Source organism: Martes martes (assembly GCF_963455335.1).
Source record: "Martes martes genome assembly, chromosome: 1".
In the NCBI taxonomy this organism is placed as follows: Eukaryota; Metazoa; Chordata; class Mammalia; order Carnivora; family Mustelidae; genus Martes; species Martes martes.
In genome coordinates, this window is record NC_137888.1 from 47,011,256 (window position 1) to 47,033,558 (window position 22,303).

Here is a 22,303-nt window from a genome sequence, read left to right on the forward strand (position 1 = left end):
AGGTCTGTAGAAACCAGAGAGGCTGCCCAACACTATGCAGTGCAAGGAGGAAGTCCCCACAACATAAAATTATCCAGCCCAAGATGTCATAGTACCCAGTTTGAGAAACCCTGCTCTTGACCATCATTTTTCCTTCTCTTGGAGCCTGGTAACCCTCACAGACATCAGGATCTAACCTGAGACCGGGCTAGGTGTTTTTTTATGACTGTCTGGTGCCGAGTTCACAAGCTTTGAAAGCTCAGTAGCTGTGACATCTTGTAAGTTTGAGCTAGTGGCTTAATCCCTTTAAGATTCCGTTCTTTAAAAAACAAAAAACAAAGCAAAGCAAACAAACAAACAAACAAAAACACTACATAATACCTCATAAGGTTGTGGTGAACACTGAATCAAGTTTTCTATCTATCTATAGGTAGATATTATGTAAAGACCTAATCAGTAAAAGTCCTCTCATTCTTCCCGGTCCACTCACCCCACCCCCACTCCTTTCTTTCCCCTCTCAATATCCCCCCATCCTAAAGGCTCAGGTTCTCCCCTTTAAAATGTTTTAATTCCTTTGGTGGCCGAAATCAAGCTTGGGCTGGGAAGTGAGTCACCGCTCAGCAGCTAAAGGAGCTTGTTTTTCTTTCTCTGAATGCATTTCTTAAGAATTTCAGCCTGATCCTTCAGCCGTTTGTTGGTCGAATCCTCTCTTAATGTTCAAGACACACAGAGAGTGAGCTATGGCACTAAGACGTTTTCCAATGGTTAGGAATGAAAGTTTTTTAAATACCGAAAATAACCAGAGGGCAGAGTCCTGAAATCCTGTTACATAAGCAGACGTTGGAGGACCGAGGTTGGTTTTGAGGTTCCTTTCTGCACAAGCCAATCTCAGCTGATCCTCCCCAACCTTTGCTGGATTTACCTTAATGCTGCAGAAGTCTCAACAGGGGCCTCTGGATACTGCACGCTACCGGCAGCACAGGGAGACCTTTCTTGACAAATAAGCACTGCCGGGAGCGAGGAGTGGAGGGCGGGTTTTACCCGCGGACGGACCGGGGCTGCGGGCGCAAGTTGCACCCGCTCCGCGCCGCGCGCTCGGCTCCGCGCCCTGGGCTCCGCGCCGCTGCCGGGCGGGCGTCCGCCAGCACTTGGGCTGTGCTCCTCGGACGCCCAGCGGCCCCTCCTTGGCCTCGCTTAGGAACCCTTCCGTTTTCCTGAACCGTTATTTAGTTTTTCAAATTCACAGAAAACACCTTTAGTGCTAACAGTCACCCCACAGCTCCCCTCTTCAAAAATTTAAAAAAAAAAAAAAAAAGTCACACAAAAGCAAAAAATAATCCAATTCTCCTTTCCTTCCAGACCTTGCGTGTTTGTCTCTCTCTGTCCCCTATTCATTTTCTCCCCGACCCATTTTCCGTCTGTCGTCTACATCCCTTTCTCTGTTGCTCTTCGTTCCCTCTTTTTTCTTTCTCTTTCTCCCTCCCTCTCCCGTTTCCATTCCTTCCACCGCTTCTACAGCCCCCTCCCGTCGCGTCTCTCCTCCCTCTTTCGGGCTCCTGCTCTGCCCTCTCCGCCCCTCCCCAGAGAAGAGTGTCCAGCTCCTCCCGGGGCTACCCGCCCGCCGCTCCTTTCCTGCCCACCTACTATGAGGAGCAGCTCCTCCCACCTGCCCATAAAAGCCAAGTGCATGTTACCAGCCGCGGATCAGAGCACTTTCCCGGTCCTCTCCTGTGGGAGCCCCCTGAGCCTTTCTCCTGGATCTTACGTGCTCAAGGTAAGACAACACTTCTGCAGGCATCTGACCTACTAGGGGTTGCTGCGGGGGTGGGGAGTAAGTCTCCTCTGGTCAACACGCTTACTGTTTGGTTCGAGCTGACTCCTACGGATGCCAGATCAGCTGCTCCTTTAACTAGCAACTGGTTTAAAAACAAACTTCTGTTTGAACGGTAAAATAAAAGTTCATTTTGGGCAGAAACAGCAGCACAAATACTGCAAAAACCTTCTCTTTTTAAATCACTTTTCCCCTTTTGCCGACTGTTGCTGAAGTTAAAATGTATCTGTGTGGGGTGTTTTACTGACGTTTTTCATTGTAAATATTTCCTATATCAGTGGGGGCAAGGAAAACTTTGTCCCATTGTCAAAAATGTACTTTAAAAGAACACAATTAGTTTCCTAAAAATAGCACAGTCAAAAGGTCTGCTAACAATTTTGTGATGTTTTCTGAACCCCCAAAGACAGCTTCTGTGAGTCCTTTTAAAAGTATCTTTCCAGGTTTAAGTGCTTGGAAAAAATGATGTGAACGGGTGCCCTTTGCACAGAGACGGTAATCAGGTGGCTGGTAGATAGGAAAGAACAAATCCAAATTTACGAGCTGGGGCAAAAAGTGCTCTCACAAAGCTATCTTTTCAAGACTTTTCTAAAATGAGAATGGTGTTGGAACCAAGAAAGTGTATAAAAGAACTTCATGAATTTCTATACATACACCTAAACATAAAGCGTTTCAATATGTTTCACAGCAAGAGAAAAATACAGGCCAGATTATACAATTCTTCTGTGTACACCAGACTGTTGTAAAGAAAGATCAGCTCAAAGGCTTTGGAAATTTGAACCCTACTTGCCACCTTCTTTTCCCTCGTCTAGTAAATTAAAATCGACCTGACTAGCACCCGGTTCTCAGAGTTACCCAGTGTTTAAGTTCCCATCCCAGGTGAAGACTGTTGTATCTTCCCATTTCTGAGGTCAAAGAAAGAGTCCCATGCACCTGTGACAGGAAAAACATACTCCCCAGCTACTTCTGTAAAAACCAGACACTTGGTCCATGAAGTTTGCCGTCAAAATCTGTGGGCTGTGTGGGATGAAACTCTCTCATGTGGGAGAAAAACCTTCTTCAAATATTTCCTCTGGGGAATTAATTGCACAAGACCACATAGAGACGACAAACCAAAGCTGGCAGTCAGGAAACCAAACCACTATTTCAGCCCTTAAGGTTCTTAAAGTAAAAGAGGAAAAGTTTCACTTTTTTTTTCTTTTTTGATTTGTTTATATCGTTTCACTTAAAAAGGGGAAACTCACCAAAGCTGTAAATAATCCTTCACCATTAAAGAAAGTAGAATCATCAGAAGTTTAACTGAGGGTCTTTCAAAGCTATTCTCCGTATCATTTGCATATCAAAAGAAATAATAAAGATATACTAAAATTCTGTTGGCATCGAGGGAATTCAGGGCTATTATTCAAATGAAAGACTTACCCGGAAAGCTTTGTGTCATGCAAAATTTTGCTTCATTGGAAAAAGTTATTGCAAGGAGTGTGGTTTCCTTAAAGAAAATGATATAAAATCACTATTGGCCGATAGTATGTGACCTGAGCATATTAAAATACCTTTCATCTGGAGCCACAACGCAGACTGCTTGCTTCGTATCTGTTGTAACTGAGTAATCAACCACGACAAGAGCACAGGTGTGGGACAAGGCCAAACCAAATGTGTGGCGTGTCCAAGTTAATTCTTCTTTTATGGTAGTACCTAACTCATGCCATCATCACAAGGGTGAAAAGACACTACTTCATTCACCAGATTTCCCTTGAGGGAAGTTATCTTTCCTGAGAGAAAAAAAGACAGAGAGAGAGAGAGAGAGAGAGAAAGTGCTCCCAACATAAAAGATCTCCTGTTATTCCTAAATTTGGGGATGAAAAGTGTTCTCCCAGAGTTTGCTTCTGCTTTTCCTGGCAGCTGATCCACTCTACCAGCTATGAAACACTTAAGAATAACGGCCTCCCCCTTGTGCCATCAAGTTCAGCACCCTAAATAACTGGGTGAGATCATGGAGATCGCTCATGACCTAACTTTCCCAGGGCCCTTTACTGGACTCTTAAAGTGATTCTTTCCCTATAACATACACATCAGGCATGATAATTCGTCTCTTAAGTTTTTAGGAAAAGCAGTGCTGGGGTTTCATTTAGTTACCCCAACATCTCCCCTTTGCACCCGGTATGGAGACCTCCCGTGAGTCTTCTCTTTGTGCCATTATATAGCTGCTCCGGATTGGGTTCATGGCCATAACCTAAGCGACACCGTTCCCTGCAGGCTTGCCGGACTCCTTTAATGGTTCTCAAAAAAGTAAAAAGGAGCAGCTGCCTGTTTCACTAGAGACACAAGGAAGGTGTACCACTGATTGCAACGGCCTGCTACACCTAGGGAAACACACATTTGAGATTTTCTACTACTCACAATTCTAAAACGATATTCTTTCCATGACCAGCAAGTATATCCCACTTTCTTCCATTTGTGCTACAAAAGTCAAAGAGAAGAGAATGGGGATGAGAACTGAGAGTGAAGCCAGGAGGAATCTCTCATAGAAAGTGCTCCAGAAGAAGAGAAGGAGCAGAATCTCTTCCCAGCGCAACCGCTTTTTGCCTTTACTGATGTGGGACATGAAGAGATGCACAGGGGCAAATATTCATATGGGATCTTGGCTTCTGGCTTAAATCAATAAAAGTATTTCTACTAATACGTTAAAATCTATCTCTGCTGTGTCCTTCTGGGACAGAGGAGAATAGCCCAGTTCTAAAGACCAAAACGATTTCAGGTCTGCCCCCCATTAAAACCCGTAGGACCTTGACTGTTACCATTTTAAAAACTATACGATAAGTACAAAAATCCTCAGAACATTAATGGGTGGTTCACATCAACAAACCCACTTTCCCAAAGGGCCCAATGGTAGGTAATTATTTGCAAGTGAGAAGTTAGAAGCAACTGTTTACTCCTTCTTATCTATGGTCACCCACTTTCGGTATGGCAACTTGCAGAGTGATGGAGATGTGGACCTATTTCCCAACATCTGGTCCTCCCAGTAATCCTCTGAAAACCAGGTCTTTCTTCATGCGTTGGCTTCTTTCTCTTCCACCGAGGCCTCATAAACATACATACACATAATTTAAAGAAAGTACAAATCTTGAGACTAGAACTCAGTCTTCCGAGAGGTGCACTGTTCTCATTTATTGAGTGAAAAGGAAAACAAAAGGAGAGGAGAGAAGGAGATGCAGGGGGAGAATGAATGTTCTTTGGAACTTAGAGAATGTTTTACTTCAGCATTTTGTGAAATGGACCTCTTAGGACCCAAAGCATCTAGAATTTAAAAAAATAAATAAAATTTTTAAAAAGATCAACTCAGTAGTTGTTACAAAATGCTAAGGTTATAATGAAAAAGATCTTCAATGACCTGGCAGTCATTAACAGCGGTTTACACCCCCAGTACTGAATGAAAGCTCTGCTAAACTTGCCTTTTCCAGAGTGAAGAGTGGGAAAGAAAATTAACCACATTTCAGCACCAAGAGAGAAGCCACTAATCAAACATTCCACTATCAGCTTTGGTAACTGTGTTTGCTGTTTGAGGAAGGAGGTTCTTTATAGTCTATTCTCAAGCAAATAGTTTTGCAGGAAGGGGGTTAGAGGGAGTCACACAGGGTCAGAATGTAATCTGGGGGCCCTGTGGACACAAATCCAAAAACCACTGAAATTGCGTGGCACCAACTAAAATGACTGAGACAAAAATGTTCCTGAAAACTGATTACAGAGAGTAATTAGCTAAAATAATACTGAATTCTAACTGTTCAATGTGGCATAACGGCAAAAGCAACTCACAGCGCCTCTAGCTGATTATATACAATACTAAAATACACCTGAGGGTTCACCTTCAATCTCCTCTATTAATTTTGGGTTCATTGCCATCGTTCTTCCTAGAAAATGAAAACTTCCATTCTCTCCTTCAGCATAAGATCTCTTTTTAATTACTACAGATTAAGTTCCTGGAGTATCACTCATACTTGTGGATTTTCTCATTACCAAAAGTCTCATACTTCTCTTAAACTGGATGTAAATTTTCACTCCAGCAAATAAGAAGGCTTTACATTTTGGTAAACCTTAATTCATCTATCTAGAAGAAAGGTAATTTAAAATTGCCGTTGCCTCCAACAGGCCATTCTGAATGACGTTTCTAAACACTCAAGTCCCTATTCTAATTTCTTGGGTATTATACTTAGAGAATAACAGAGTATAAATGCTGGAAGGATCTTTGGAGCTAATTTTAACTAAAGTTAGTTTAACAGGTGAGAAAAGGTCAGAGAGGTTGATGTCATGCCGAAGTTCACCCAGACATGTGTAGCAGAACTAGGGCTCCAGTAGTTTAGGTAGCCAAACTCTTTGAACAGTGCTCTATCTTGGCTAACCAGAGTGTGTTTCCCCAATACAGTATGTGTCAAACATGTCTTAAAGTCTCATTAAAATATTTATGTGACAGAACAAATGTATTATTTTGTGATGGTTTAATAGCATAACGTTCTTCTTCTCCCACCCAATAGACAATGTGTTGGCAATATAACCACCTTCCTCCTTCCCAGGTCTTTAATGGGGAAAAAAAAAAAAGGGAAAATATGCATAAAGAACAACCAGAGGAAACTTTGAGAAACAGACGGATTGAGGAGTGTAAGCATGAAATATGTTGTGTCAGAGGAGAGGGGTCAAGGGCCCAGGAATATAGAGACAAGATAGTGCAGCAAAGAGGGCTCATTCTGTCTTAGACAGAAGAGGGAAAAACTCTGTAGAATCTTGAGGTACTAGAGAAGAGATTTTTAATATGCCTGATCCAAGAGTCTCTCAAATGTTTGGGAGATAAAATCCTATTTGGGTCAGGCTCCTTTCGGTGCAATGCCATTTGAGGACTGACTCACAGGGGTAAAAGCTTTACAAGTATTACATCTTATTAAAATTCTTCTTAACCCTTGACTGGGAAAAGGGCCTCATTTGACCTCTAACTCAACTGACCTAGCATACTAACTCTATAGATGTCAAGGCATCAAAATGTTTTTCTACTAAGATAACGATATAATTTTGGGTGATACATAAAGTTATTCCAATATAGAAAATGATGAAGGTAGAAAAGAATATTCTTGTATCATTTCTGGAAATAATTTACCCTGAATAAGTGGACAGATGTTACCCCAGATGCTTCTTCACTTTCCTCTAAAGCCTGACAATTGTTTGCATATCTTTGAAATAGTACTTGTGTTTCTGAAATTGATTTATTGTATGTTAAAATTTACATAGTCTATGACTAAGCATCATCGTGAAAACATTCTTTTAAGTAAGTCTCTTGAAGACTGCCTCTCTTAAGCTCTCTATTGATGTGTTTACATCACGGGATATTTAGGCATTGGCATCATTTGATATGCTGAGATTAAAGACAGTCACTTCATGGGCTACTTTTCCAACACTAACTGCATAGGCTTGGGTGTGGGTGTCAGCTGTTGGCTTCTCCAGGAAATAAAATGTGTCCAGCCTGTTAAGGCGCTTCCCCAGTCCTCTCTGTTAGCTAGATAAAACAGCTGTTTTTCGGAAAATCTGCGCCAATGACCTCCATAATTCAGGCTTCATAGTACCAGGGCAACTATGGCTGGTTTATGCAGAAATTTTATGCTACCCAGCAGCAGAGTGGGTAAGTCACAACTGACTTCAGTTCAACAGGAAGACAGTGAATCCTAAGAGCTGGTTCAAGAGCATTGTCCTGGGGCAGCTGGGAGACATTTTGGCAGCAATTATCCTGTTTGGTATGTTCCTCCAACGATCCTGCCATGTTCACTCAAAAGATAATCTAAACTTGGTTTTAAAATTCAAAGTGATGACTGTACATTTTCTATCTCTTTAAAGATCTTTACTTACTGATAATCTAGTCTTAAAATCCAGCAGTCATGGTGTTCATCCATGCTATAAATCCAAAGAAGTGGCCTCCTGTTAAAAGGCAGATGCAAAGTAAGCCCAAGACTGACATGAAGTGAGACACTAGGTTGAGCTAAAAATTTGTGGCTTAGGTGGCCAAAATCGAGGTTGGGAAAAATAGCAGATAAAAAGAGAGGTACAGAGAAAGTATGCTATTGGATCTATAATTCCTGATTTAACCGGAGTTCCCTTCCTAGCTCCCAGTTTATTCTAATCCAATGTTCAAATGAGTGGGGAGGAAAGTCAATGACCAGTAGAGGGAGCCACGGGGCTGAGTGTCTCAAAAACAAACAGAACAAAACAAAACAAACAAACAAAAAACCTGACTTGTACCGGAGGGGGCCTTTGGAGTTGAATTTTTCCTGATAAAAGGCAGTGCCAGGTGTCCTTTGTAGCCAGTGGCTAAGATATACTAAAAGAGTGTATCACATTGGTGGTTTTCTTTAAAAAAAATAATAATAATAATAACCAATATAAGCCTCTAGGAATAAATCACCTGCATTTCAGCAATGCCAGAAATGTCCAGGCTTGTAGAGGTTTGTTTGAAAGAAAACCAAAGCAATCTTAGAAAATGTTCTTTCCAAGGCCACCACCGGCCAAAACTAAATGCCCAAGACTAAATGCTTAACTCAGTAAAAAACAAACCCTGGCAGCTGGGGTTCAGTAAGAGGAGGGCAGGGAAGCTCAGGCGCTGAAAGTTCATGAGCTTACAAGGGGAGTCCTGGTGCCCTGCCGTGACTAGTCCTTCCTGACACCAGGAGCGGAAAGGGAGCTGGGTGGAAGAAGGAGGCAGAAATGGGCCAAACAAGGTTCCCTGAGATGACCCCAAACCTGCACTGTTGGATCCGGGTCTCTCCAAGGAGAGGCCAGGGCCTTGCCGAGACCGAAGTGAATACCTTTCCGTTGAACATTTCCATTGCACAGCTGTGTTGGGGATAGCTTGTTAAGACTTGAGACACTTGCATAATTCAGAACCCTTTGGGGTATAGAGATCAATTAGGACCATAAAAGAAAAATCCCTGGCACACCAGAGAAGGGCTGCTTGCTTTGTACAACTTAGGACATTCACAGGAATACAGAGCAATCCTCATTCTAAGTCTATGTCTGATGTCAGTAGAGATGAACCTATGAAGTTGGTATGCAGGGCCCTGCGAAGCCCCCATTTGAGAAAATCATGTGTTTTTTTTTGTTGTTGTTGTTTTTAAAGATTTTATTTATTCATTCGACACAGAGAGAGAGATCACAAGTAGGCAGAGAGGCAGGCAGAGAGAGAGGAGGAAGCAGGCTCCCCGCTGTGCAGAGAGCCCGATGCAGGGCTCAATCCCAGAACCCTGAGATCGTGACCTGAGCCGAAGGCAGAGGCTTAACCCACTGAGCCACCCAGGTGCCCCGAAAATCACGTGTTTTAATCTCAAAAACACCTTGACTCTTTCTGGGGTCTTAGGAAAGTCATTAATCATCTCTGTGCCTTAATGTATTTATCTTAAATAGGAGAACAGTTTTCAAATAACCACTCTCTTTATCATTTAGAGACACTTGAGGTCTTGCCAGTTATTTTACAGAATGATGCTACTTAAGCATACATTGTTTCTGTTTCTTATGTAGGGAATGGATTATACTCATAACACCTGGTAATGGCTCAAAGTGTTGTAAATAAAATCAAGTCAAAATGGAATAAAACTCCAAAAAAGCACTTAACCTTTCAAGACATAGCACGAGCATTTTTGTTTCTTAAAATACAAAGGACAATTCCTTATGTCTCAAAGAGCCAGACAAGGTCAAGTGTAAGTAGCAAAGGGAAAAGAAAGAATTAAATTATGGCTTAAGAGTCTCAAAGGCCTCTGTGTTCACTTGTCCGTAGTTTGACATTAATTAAAAGCTAATTCCCCCCACACAAAAAAGTTTTTTTGTTTTAAAATTCTGTTTTAACTAAAGAAAGATGATATTTTTAATAATGATATTATATTATGTAAAATCTGAATGTTGCTTCTTCAACATTTTCCAAAGTGTGTTTCAAAAACAGTAATACCTGAGATATTAACATGTGTTTATACAGAAAAAGCTTCTTTGGTCAAATAATTTTAGAAATACTCAATGAAACAATATGATCAGTTCAATTCACTGCAAGTTTCACAAAGACCTTAATATGCTAATTATATTTTCATTTTTCAAAAATGTGACAGTAAATAGTGTGCCCTAAACTTATTGCTGACAAATCTTCCCAACCCGAGAGCAGCTCTTGGGACTGGTATTCTGTGGAACAACTTGGGAACAGTTTAGGAATCACCATCCTCTTCATTATTTCAAGATCTACTGGGACATGGTAATTTCAGTGTTGCTAGTTATTATGTAATACACATTGAGTGTTAGTGTAGATTATGTGCTATGCCAAATCATAAAGTAAGGAACAATCCCAATGTAATTTCCATAACCAGTTGAAAAAGGAACAAAAGAAGATGAACGTGTCTTGGTTCAATGGCTCAGTTCTTCATAATAAAAATAATAGCAGAAATGCCAGAATAATTTAAGTGTTTTTAAAAATCTAGTAAAATAGATGATGGGAGGGAGGAAGAGAGGAAGGAAGGGACATTGGACAGATTTAAATGATCTATTCCTTCCTTCTTCTTTCCCATTGTCTAGAGATTGTGTGTAGAGAAATGACCATCAATAAGCAATAAATTCTGTAAACGAGGAGCCTACATAATTTCACAAATTAGCTCAGCAATCTCTGATCTGGTAATTCTGTGTCACCTTAACCACTGGTAATAACTAGGATCACTAGCCAAACTTCTTCCTTGAGCATTTACTTTCTCACCATAAATAGGAATCTAATTCCCATAACAGGATCACACTTACTGGTATCCTAGTATATCTTGCTATATCAGGGATTATTTGGCTTATTGATGACACTCAGACCTCCAACTCCTATTAAATTCCCTGTTCCTCTTAGGGCCATACTCTGGGAATTCTCTTTCCCCTCCACAAAGATAATGCCCAGAGGTCAGTATCCTAAAAATGTGAGACTGGAGCATCCTCTCCTTTAAGAAAATAAGTATTTCATCCAAATGAGCAACTCAAATTCATCATTAGTAGTTATAAAAATAGATACTATTGATTGTCTAGCAGGATCAGACATTGTATCATTATCTCTGTTCCTTATATCAACCCTATGACAGCAGTTTTATCATTCTCAATTTTCTTGATTTTTAGTTATTTATTTATTAGAGGGAGAGAGCGAGTGAGCCCAAGTGGGGTAGAGCAGAAGGAAAGGGAGAAGCAGATGCCCCACTAAGCAGGGAGCCAGTGCGGGCTTGATCCCAGGACCCTGAGATCATGACCCAAGCTGAAGGCAGGTGCTTAACCAACTGAGCCACCCAGTCTCCCCATCATTCTCAGTTTAGAGATGAGAGAAATGGAGCCTCTACTTGGCCAAGAGGCTTGCCCAGGGTCACACAGTTAGCAGGTGGCAGAGACAGTATTCCCATCGAAGTCACACTCCACACTGCTCCTCCACACTGCCTTTCATAGTGTCTTCTAGTGTCATAAAAGGCAGAAAAAAACATCAATTCCCTGTGACAATGCCTCTGACTCATAAAGAAAGTGAGAGAATTCCAGTGGCTCTGTTCCTAGACACTGCTGACTGGCTCTGTTTCTTGTTTAGTACTGTGATTTTAATTTCTTTCTCTTTTCTGTATTTTTTTCCTAAAAGCATGCTGTCATTTTGGAGCCAAAAAAGTAAGGGCTGTGTAACTAGAAAAACCAAAAAAAAAAAGCTATCATTTCTCCCTAGAGTAATTTGTAAGGGCTAAGGTTTCTCCATAAATTCTCCCCAAGTGATCCTAAGTTGCTTGGCATCAGTCTGGGAGAGAGAGTGACAACCTAGCATGTCATTCCTAAGGCGGTAGAAATTCCCATGATTATATGAGGAACAGACAGAACAAAAGCATTACAACACGTTAAACGAACTTGAGTCTGGCTCGTCAGATCATTCTCTTTGGCGTTACTTTTATTATCATCCATAGCCAGATGATGAGAGTCAAGACAACTTAAATGATTCCCTCAAGCCATGAGAGTCACCTAGAAAAATGTCTATATTGTCTACACCTGCTGCTTAACTGATATATATGGGTATATATGGAAATAAGTATACCTCGAACCCTTCCTCTGTGTCGTGCCAAAGACTAAAGAAGAAACAAGGGCTAGTTCTTTCCCTATGGTCACATTCTGCATCCGTTTTTTTTGCCTTTGTCCTTGATCTTCCCTTTCTGCATGTGGTATTCCCTAGTTAATCTACTAAATTAAGATTCCTCCTCCAAGATTCAGATCCTCCAAGATCTGAATCAGGTATCTTCTGCTTTGAGAAGACATGCCTACACCCCGCCTGCCCCAGGCTACACTGTACAGCTCCGCCATGCTCCCTAGCCTTCTGTGCATGGCAGTGTCACGGCCACGTCCACGCTGTGATAGCATCGGCCTCTTCTATGTGCAAGACTGGGAGCTCTTTGCCAAAGGCTTCAGGTCTTGCTTATCTCTGCACCCTCAATACTTAGCACATAATAGAAACCTAAAAAATGTGAAAAGGAGGAAAGAAAAAAAGGGACCAGGCAATAGAATACAGTGACGGTGAATGAGAAGCCTTTAAATGCGCTTTTCTCTATCTCCATAGATTGTTCCAAGAAGACACAATTTTACCTAAATCCATTCACACCCAGGCACACACAATTAGGTTACTAGTGTGACACTTTTTGTAGTGTTATACCTCTGGAGCTAACCATGGCACACGGGATGAACTTCCATTGGCATGCTAATATTAAATATTAACCTTCTATCTACTAAATTACATAAAGAAAAATTTGTTGGGTGATGCCACGGTCCCAGGACTGTTAGTACTCTGCTCAGAAATATTAGTGGCATTATGAAACATGGAACAAACACCTTAACTTGCCAGTCAGGTACCTCAACCTCTCTCAACCCAAACCACCTTTCCATCTTCATGCCTCTCCAGTCTACAGCAGGAATCAGACCTAAACCACAAATGCTATTATTCCCCCAAACATCCTCTTTCCTTTTCTCTACTGAATGTCCCCCATTGTTCTTAACACTTGACAAAATAACCATAAATTCAAGGTCTCGTTAAAGTCTTCCCAAATATTGCAGCCTGCACTGATTCTGATTTATTCTCAACTGACAAGCAGTTGCTACAAATGTCACTTACATGTTGCCTGTACACAAATCAGAGCTGTCTGCTAGAATATTCTGTAGTGAAGAAATGTGCCGTATCTGAGCTGCACAGAATGATAGCCACCAACCACATACTGGGAACTGAGCACTTGAAATGTGGCTAATGCAAGTGAGGTCCTAAATTTTTAAATTATATTTTATTATAATCTCCTTAAATTTAAAATCAAATAACCACAGGTGGATAGTGCCTACTGTATTGGACAACACAAAATATTTACATTTTCATGTGCCATGTCTCGTATCACTTGATGACCACATAAACTATTGAAAAAATTGAATAAGATGCTTTTCTGTATCCTGAGTGAATGTCATGACCACAGTAGTGTTCTTTAAATATTGTGTTCAGTGCATGGCTTTCCTACCATGCCTAGCATTCCTGCCTCTAAATGTTATATTGTCTTAAAGAAGTCCTCTTCCCTACATGTATAATTTTAATAAAATACTACAGATGGTATTTCCTTTTTTTCTTTTTTTAGTGGCTTTAACTCACAGAGAATGGCACTATAGTGTTATCTAGATCCTTTATCACTATACAAACAAAATGAGATAAAGAATGATTTGAACTGAGTCTTTCAAAGAGAAAGTTCCATTATACATTGCCATCTCTTCTCTTTTCCCTTTTATGGGAAAAAACACGTTTTAAATACCTGTTCATAGAATTGCTTCAATATTTAATACAACTGTTTCTACAGAAAAAAACTGTCCCGGGGTATCCAAAACAAGTTCAGGAAGAGATTTTTGCCTTTATCTCCCGCTGAAATCCCATGACTCTCTGAAGGACGGTAGTTCTTTATCATAGATTTTCCCAGAGCATTTTTGTCCCTATTTCTAGTGATCAATCCGAGGCTCTTTGAAGAAGGCTAAACCCTCTACCAGAAGGTCAAGGGAGGTCACATGTTTTTGGAATTTAACAATGATGTGCCCCTGGCACTCGCTGGCTTACCAACGGCCCTTCAGGAGTCATCATGCCAACAGGCCAACCACGCAATAAAATCCTGTGCCTAGCAAAGCCAAGAGCAAAGTGATCAAACAGTCTGGCTGCAGATTAGATTCTAACTTATTAATAAGCCTTCAGAAAATAAACCAGAGTGAGTATCTAACAGCAACAGTTTACAGGAGATGTTTAATGATTTCGGAGGTCCGCCACACCGCATGCCTTCCTTCTGACTCAGGGAAGAGCAGGACAGGGGCAGAAGACACGTTCAAGAAGCCAGAGCCATCAGCTGTATCTTTTCCATTTACAGCTAAGTCTATTTGGAGTGACTGGAAAAATTTTCAATGAAAACTTTTTTAAAATAATAAAATAAAAGAATTTACCCAGCTATCATGAGCCAGACAACATCAAGAAATAATTATGAGTGTGTATTTTCCCCTGCCTTATAAAGTATTTACAAATTATAGCATGAACAAGCTCTAAAGTAAATGGTAAAGATAGCAATAACATTTAACTTGTAAATTTTTTTATATTTAGCCGTAAAAGAATCACCATGTTTAAATCACATTTGAATACATATAAATAAAATTCTCATCTGCAGACGTGAGCCAATGGCTACAGAAAGAATCCATGACTCCTTTTCAACATGGCAAGAATACTGGAAAGGCTTAGTACCTGGTTTTTATAAAATAGAATTCATTATCACCACGTCAGCAAAAGTGTTAATAAGTATCTTCATTTGGAAACTTTAAAAAATGAAGAGAGTGATACTGACAATAATAAACTCTGTAGAGAAATTTACTGTTTATGACATATTGTATATACATTCCTTCATTTGAATTAGAGGAAGATTTTATCTACGTTTTACTCGAGAGACAGTGGAGGCTTAGAAAGATTAAATAAATTTCACATCATTTAGATAGTGAATGTTTTGAGCTACAATATGAAGCTGAATCACTGAATCCTCAAACAGACTCCCCGCTGAGTGCATATCCCCAGTTCAGGGCTTAATCTCAGGACCCTGAGGTCATGACCTGAACCGCAGACAAACAACTGAGCCACACAATCCATTTTAAACCTGCCTATAATTTTTGAAGCCCCCTTTTCATTAATGCCAAAATATATGTCCTTTATGGGGGAAGAAAAGATCTTAAATCATCTATGAAAAACTATTTTAGTGTCACAAATGAAAGTGCTGAGCTGGACATGAAAAGTCATGGGATCAAGTCCCACTTTTGCCACCTAACAAATGCAGCCACCCTGGCCAAGAAAGACAGTGAGCCTCACTGAGTCTTTCTTTCCTCTGCTCCAAAATAAGTCTACCTCTCCTGACTGTAATGAATGTTAAATGAGATAGTATGTGAGAAAATGTCTGATTGCTCATAAGGTGCTCAGTAAAGGTCATTTGATAGTAATCACTACCAATTACAGAATACTTACTTAAGTATCAGCATAATGGCCCCTTTTCTGAGTAGAAGCTTTGAGCATTTCTTTCTACATATTATAGATAAGGGCACTAAGGATCTTTATGCCTTGTAGTTCATTTGATGAACTCTGGACTCCCACTCCAGGATGAGGCTGTGAACATGTCATGGTGGCAGTGTGGGCTCTTTATGGGCTGATCTGTATCTCTGGTCTTTGGGGTTTGGAGTTGGGGGAGGGTAGAAGGGTTGTTTTTTGTTTTGTTTTTGTTATTGTTTGTTTGCATGCTTGCATTAAATGACACTACATCCCTCTTCCCCCAAGGGAGGAAAGTCCATGATTGCACAGACCCTTCCCAGTTCAAGGCCTCCTCCTTCTCGTGGCAAAACCCATCATGTGCAGACAGCTGTGGCATCATCAGGAAAAAGATGGCTGTCCTGCGTGTTTCATCTAAGGTCTTAGCTCATTCTACAGTCTTCTGGAGTTTTATGCTGCTATATCCTTCAGTACTCCCACCGAGGCTGCCAGGGTTCCAAATGCATCCTGGCCCCTGCATTTTGATGCAGTAATATGCCTTCTTAAGCCAAATACATGCTCCCTATAACATTCAATTGGCATTGAACATCAAATCCTCCCTCACACATCAAAAATCCTCCCTTACATGCATTTCATTTTCCTGATAAACATGTCCTAATTTTTTTTTTATCCCTATGCCTCAATAATCAAGAAATCTTTCAATCCAGGCTCCTTCCAAAAATGGTTCTAAGAAATCCAAAGTTAGAATAAGGAAAATTGTAAGCTATAGTGGAAGGCATTTTAGTTCATAAAGACAAAAGAAGACGGACCACAAGAGTTTTAAAAGACTTTGTCAAATTCAGTTACCCTAGTTTTGTTTCTTTAGGACTCCAATCTCAACCTCACTTGTTCATTCCTTCAACACATAGATACTGGGGACCTACCATGTGCCAAGCCCTGTGCTAGACACATCTGAACTCAAGATCTGCAGCTGAAAGGCATAGAAACCAACAGAAAGCCACTTGGAGTATAAATGCACAGAGAATCTAAGAACCCCCTTCATTATCTTCAAAGGGAAGGCAACTTTTTGTGTATTTTCTACACTAGTCAAAGTGCTCTGAGTATTCTCTGAAGCCATTGTCTTCTTACATCCCCACTCAGTGAAGATTCTGACTCAATGTCAAGGATAATAAATTTGAACCCCATCCTGCTCATTAGGTGCCAAAAAAGTGATAAGTCAGCACTTTAATAGACGTATCTCAGACATTCAACACACATACATATTAATGTACAAAAGAGTAAATTGACTTTTTTTTTTTTAAGATTTTATTTATTTATTTGACAGAGATCACAAGTAGGCAGAGAGGCAGGCAGAGAGGGAGAGAGGAGGAAGCAGGCTCCCTGCCAAGCAGGGACCCCGATGCGGGGCTCGATCCCAGGATCCTGAGATCATGACCTGAGGCGAAGGCAGAGGCTTTAAACCACTGAGCCACCCAGGCGCCCCGAGTAAATTGACTTTTAACTGATATTCTTTCAAGTAAAATAATTGTGAATTTTTAATTTTGTTGCCAGAGAGATGCAATTAATACTAATGGTCCTAGAAAGGACACTGAGAGATCCCGAGGTCCTGGAATAGAGTCAGGTACTTTATTTCCAATAAACCCTTGTTGGATGAAAACTATCTGAATTTCTGAGAAAAAATAACTTTTCCCGAGCCAAGTCGTAAATTAAAATCTATGTAATGTACATTTTCATAACCTAGAATTCTAATTTCTGAAAACTTCAGCCCTACAGAATACAACTGAAGACAAAAAAGAAGTCAAACACGCTCAGTGGTTGAAACAAGAATGGTCATTAAGGTTCATACTCATAAGCCATCACATGAACTTCTCACTTCAAAACTATTTGCTTCCACTTTGCAAGTCATCATAATGAATTTGGTTCTCTGAGTCCTCAGATCAGAGCTGTCTTGAGGTACCTCATTAGAATAGGGAAAAGGGCTGCAATAAATAAATGCACTTCCATGGAAGTTTGGAAGCCCAGCAGTAAGAGAAGAGAAAAGGAAACTATAAAGAGATAAGTGTTTTTAAAGCATAATGGCATTCATTGAGGAGACAAGTAGCCATATAGCCTTAGGAAGTTTGTTTGTTTGTTTCTTTCTTTTTTTTTTTTTAGTATTTTATTTATTTATTTATTTATTTATTTATTTAAGAGCGAGAGAGTGCATGCACACACACACAAGTGGGAGGGGCAGAGGGAGAGGGAGAGAGAAAATTTTAAGCAGACTCCCCGCTGAGCCAGAGAGTCTGACATGGGATTCTATCTCATGACCCTGAGATCATGACCTGAGTCAGATGCTTGACCATCTGAGCGACCCAGGTGCCTGTCTTAGGAAGTTTCTGAGGGAATCACTAAATCACAGCTGAATATAATTATTGACATACTTAGTGGTGTCTTTAAGAATTAAGAAAATTTCATGTTTTTAAATAGATCCTATCAAAAGAAACATCTTGGTGCTCACAGATGTAAAAATATCAGCTTCAGGAAATGTTTAATTATCCAAAATGTCTCATTCTCTAAAGATTTGGGGCAGCTAAGTAAGCACATACATACACAATTATGCATATGAATTATATGAAGCAGAATTCAAGGTAAGCTAGAAAATTTCATGTCCCTAACATGCAGTATAACGGATTATTAACTTTTTGGTCGTCAGCTTCCAATAAAAGCATGATCAAAGTGGTTACCTGGAATCCAAAACCTTGAGTTCATGCTTTCTTTTCATCTACTGCAGTCGAGACCAGGGAAATTACCTCACTGCTCAGTGACTCAATTTATCTATTTGTATAATGAGAAAAACAAAAGCTTACCTCACAAGGGTCTGGTGGTTTTTGTTCCTGTTTCAAAGCTTGGAAATGCTTAATATAAATCCCAATAATAGCCTGGTTTGGGGTTATTATTTTTTAAGCAAACACCCCTCAAGGAAAAGATGCAAACTAGTCCTTCCCTGCTTTTCTTTCCTTACAATCTTTCCTTTCCAAAGATCACCACAAAGAAACAAAGAGCCAAACACACTGACTCACGTCTTTTTCTAATAGTGTTGTGGTCAATTTGCTCCCGCATAAAAAAGTAGTAGTGCAGCTTTGAACTCTGGGTTTTGGAAGGCCAAGAGTGGAAAAATGTCTTTAGCAGCAAGAACGGCACATTCCAAATCTGTCCAAATCTGTCCAGTGTTAGAAAAGTCCGATTAAGAGTGAAGTTCCCATCGAAGCCTTTTCTGTTATCAGAACTTTCTGACAGAAGAAGGGGCTGAATTTTGCCTTTTGATGAAACGTTGAGTTAGGTATTTTTTGGTCACGTCAGACCTTACTCATTCAAGCCTTAAGATGGTTTCTCAGTTTGAACTTGCTTTTAGGACAGATGGGAAAATGGAGTGACTTTATGCCTGGAAAAGCTGGCTCCATCCTTCTTTGGGAGGAAAAGTTCTACATGGTTCAGAAAGCTGAAGATGTACTAAGAGTCTTCACACAGATTTCTAATACGGCACGTGGTTATTACATTCCGTCATTGATCAGATGTCACGTTTTTTGTTTTCTTAGATGTTGCTCTCTTAAAGTCTCTCACAATCTAATATAATCATATAACTTTATAGTCCTATAACTTTATGAATGTACATTCACAATCAGAAATATATGTGTATGTAAGTCTTGGTACATTTCTAAGTGGCTGGTGAAGTTCTTTGGCTACTAAGGTTGAGCAGCTGGCTTATCCTACGTATCACCCAATTGAAGAATTTATCTCAGTACTAAAATCTTATCAGCTAACGTACTTGAAGGACATCTCGGGTGTCTTCACTCTTTTCTCCCTGGGAGGAAATTTCCATAAAAACACTCTCAACGTACTGTTCCCCACCACATATCTTACCTGCAGACCATCCTGCCCTTTGCTCCTTCCCTCCTGTTACAGTGGAAGAGATGTTCCTCCCATATTCCCTGGGTGTTCCTTAGCTACCCCACCTGCCTTCTGGGGGCTTCATTCTGAATCATTTGCATCACCTGACTATGGTAGCTATAGTGCTCTTTTTCAGCACAACCCAGACTGTGACTCACCTCTGTTTGAAATCTTTAATAGATATTTCATGGCTCTCAAATTGAGAGTCTGGACTCTTGCACAGGATTTACAAGACCTCTTACGGTCTGGGCCTGCCCATCTTTCCAAATCCTTTCCTTGTCATGCCTCCCATTGTCCCCAGCCCCACTCTACAGTCACATTTCTTTTCAAGGGCCGTAGCTCTTCTATTTTAGGGTTTTCTTCCACACTGTCCTATCGTTCTGCCTAGAACGCTCTGCCTTCTCATCACCCCCAACTACCTGATCATTCCAGAAGTCTTCCTTAACTCCAGGACTGGATTAGTTGGCTCCTTTGTAGGCTCTCACATTGTCCCAACACCTCTCTATGGCATCGAACACTTTCACTGGGAGAGTTTCCTTAACTGACTGCCTCTTTGACTGGTCTATAAAGGCTGTTATTACCTGAATTGAATCTGTCTTCTAAGCAGTGTGTCCCCAGCACAGGCGTCTGAGTAAAGATTTTCAGTATTTGTTGAATGACAAAACAAATGAAGGATATATAAATGATCATCAGAGGAACACAGTTAAGAGACAAAGCAGCAGATCTGAGGATTAACTAGAGTTCTAGAAAAGGAGAGTGGTCAAAAATCTGGCCAAGAAGTCAGAAATCAAGAGGTCTTGCAACCAACAGTGCAAGGTTGGAATAAAAGGTCAAAGACAGGCCCTTAGCAATAATATATTGTAAGCAAAAACTGATAATCACAATCCCCAGCCAGACTCTCTTATCCGCACCTTGGGCAAATTTTCCTAGAGTGCGTCATGGCATGGTCCAAGGAGTACTACGTCATGAGTCCACACCCCTCAACTAGTCCTACTGACTCAGTATTTCATAGGGCGGGCCATAAATGTACATTTTAATCAGTATCCCTGTGGATTCTAATTCACCTAAGGTTCTAAGCTTGAAGTGAGGACAATTACAACAACTGATCAAGTAGGGAGAACAAGAATAGGAAGCAAATACCCTTCCCAGTGGTGGTTGAGTATTGTGAACCTCCAGCTGCTCTACACGTGGTATGTGACTCCTGTAGAAGGACATCTTTCACTTGGTTCATTGACGGGGAGCAAATGCATAGCTGTCTCATGGTTGGCCCTTAGAAGTTCCAACAAGAGTCATGTGTATTGGGGAAGGGCTGCTTTCATGGCATTTTAGTCATAATTCCCACTTAACTTCTCACTGTGACCTCCCTTCTCCTGTTTGAAGCATAGCCTAGTCTAATCCATCTATGCATTCCATCTGGACTAATGAGTACTTAACCAACATTCAATGAAACAAGATTTCCTTGTCCATGACCTGGACAAAGGGATAATAATAAATACCTATGAAAAAATTCATTGTAAGCTATTACTCCTCTGAGAAAAACAAAAATGCCCCCTTTATCCCCAATGAGCCTGTGGTTTTAGAGGCCTTTCCAATTTTGCATTATTGTCAAAGAAAAATAATTAGATATGCCTGACTAAAAAAAAAAACATCTAGAAAGCTCTATCTGAGGAAAAGAGGCTCACCTCAAACCAACATTTCCTGTTATGATCATATGTTCCAAGCAGTCTCATTTTTTCCTTTGGGTTTTACATATAGTTTTGTCATTTATGGGCATGCCTATAATCTGTCATGCTCACAATGAGTCCAGAATAAACACTCACTTTTGTTGCTATTCTATCATTTATAGCTTAAGATTACTCTTCACCTTTCTCCGAAGACTCTGTTCTATCACTGGCCATTTGACGTCAGTACACTGTACCTTAAGTCCTCCATAAACCAGAATGTATGTGATGTGGGCAGGAAGAAAACTACATCTTGACTTTCCCAAAGTAGTTTGAATTAAATGTTTTAAGTATAATTGAAAACACATTTTTACAAGCAAATAGAGCCAATAAACTAGAAAAGCCATATGGAAACACCAGGCCCCACTTCTCTGGTTTTTAATCAACTGCAGCAGAGGTCCTTAGGAAGAGTGAGACACTCATGTGCCAGCATGGAATCACACAGAAGGACAAGTTTTCCTCTACCAGCGTGGTTCATCTGTTGCAAGTGCTCTGTGCAGAAACTTTAGCAGGGAAAGAAGAAGAAACATGAACGCCACCATGACTTTTTATAACCTTCCTAACGTCAGTGTGGGGATCTCATAGGGCCTTACACAGCTAGTATGATTGAAGAGGAGAACCTCCCTGCCTTTGTCCCCTTCTGGTCCCCGGATGTAAAACCCTGATTATCTTCCTATAATTAGTACTTTAAAAAATATAACTACAAAGGAAATATCCTCTGGACCTGGTCCTTTTCTCAATTGCTGTGACATGACTCCTACCAAAAGCGTGGGCCACTGTTGCCCTTCATCCCAATGCCAGATATTTCAGCTGGCTTGTCCTTTCTAGTCCCTAAAACTAGAAGTCTCTGGTGCTGCAGTGGGGCTGGCAATGGGAAAGGATTCTGGGCTAAGAGACTGAATCCTTGGCATACACTGACTCATCTGGCATACTGGTCTCCTCTATAATTTCTCTCGCTATGAATTGGAGTGGATTTATTTACTCAATTTATAAAATGGCACCATTCATTAAAGTAAATCACTTGAGGTAAAAGAACTAATTATAGAGCTTTTAGTCAAAGTAAAGTAAAAGCTTTTACCTCTAGGCCTGGGGGCTCAATGTCTGAGTTATAGGTTTTTACTATATGTGTTAAAGTTCCAAGGGACATGATTTGACCCAAATTTGTTGAATCGCTAACCATGATGTAACAGGCTCTTACTGTATGAAAAACAGAGTATCTATGTATAAAAATATCCCTTTCAATGTCTATATCAATTTTTAAAATCTGTCTCT

At 40.5% G+C, this 22,303-nt stretch overlaps 1 protein-coding gene across 1 annotated transcript in view; it reads left to right on the top strand.

Annotated features, from left to right (window-relative positions):
• Positions 1-1,680: 1,680 nt before the first annotated feature.
• The window catches only part of COL8A1 (collagen type VIII alpha 1 chain), a gene marked incomplete at its 3' end in the record, with an annotated part of 152,981 nt that continues 132,358 nt past the window's right edge, over positions 1,681-22,303 (top strand). Inside the window, exon 1 of the mRNA XM_080797415.1 lies at positions 1,681-1,753. The remainder of the gene's footprint in view (positions 1,754-22,303) is intronic.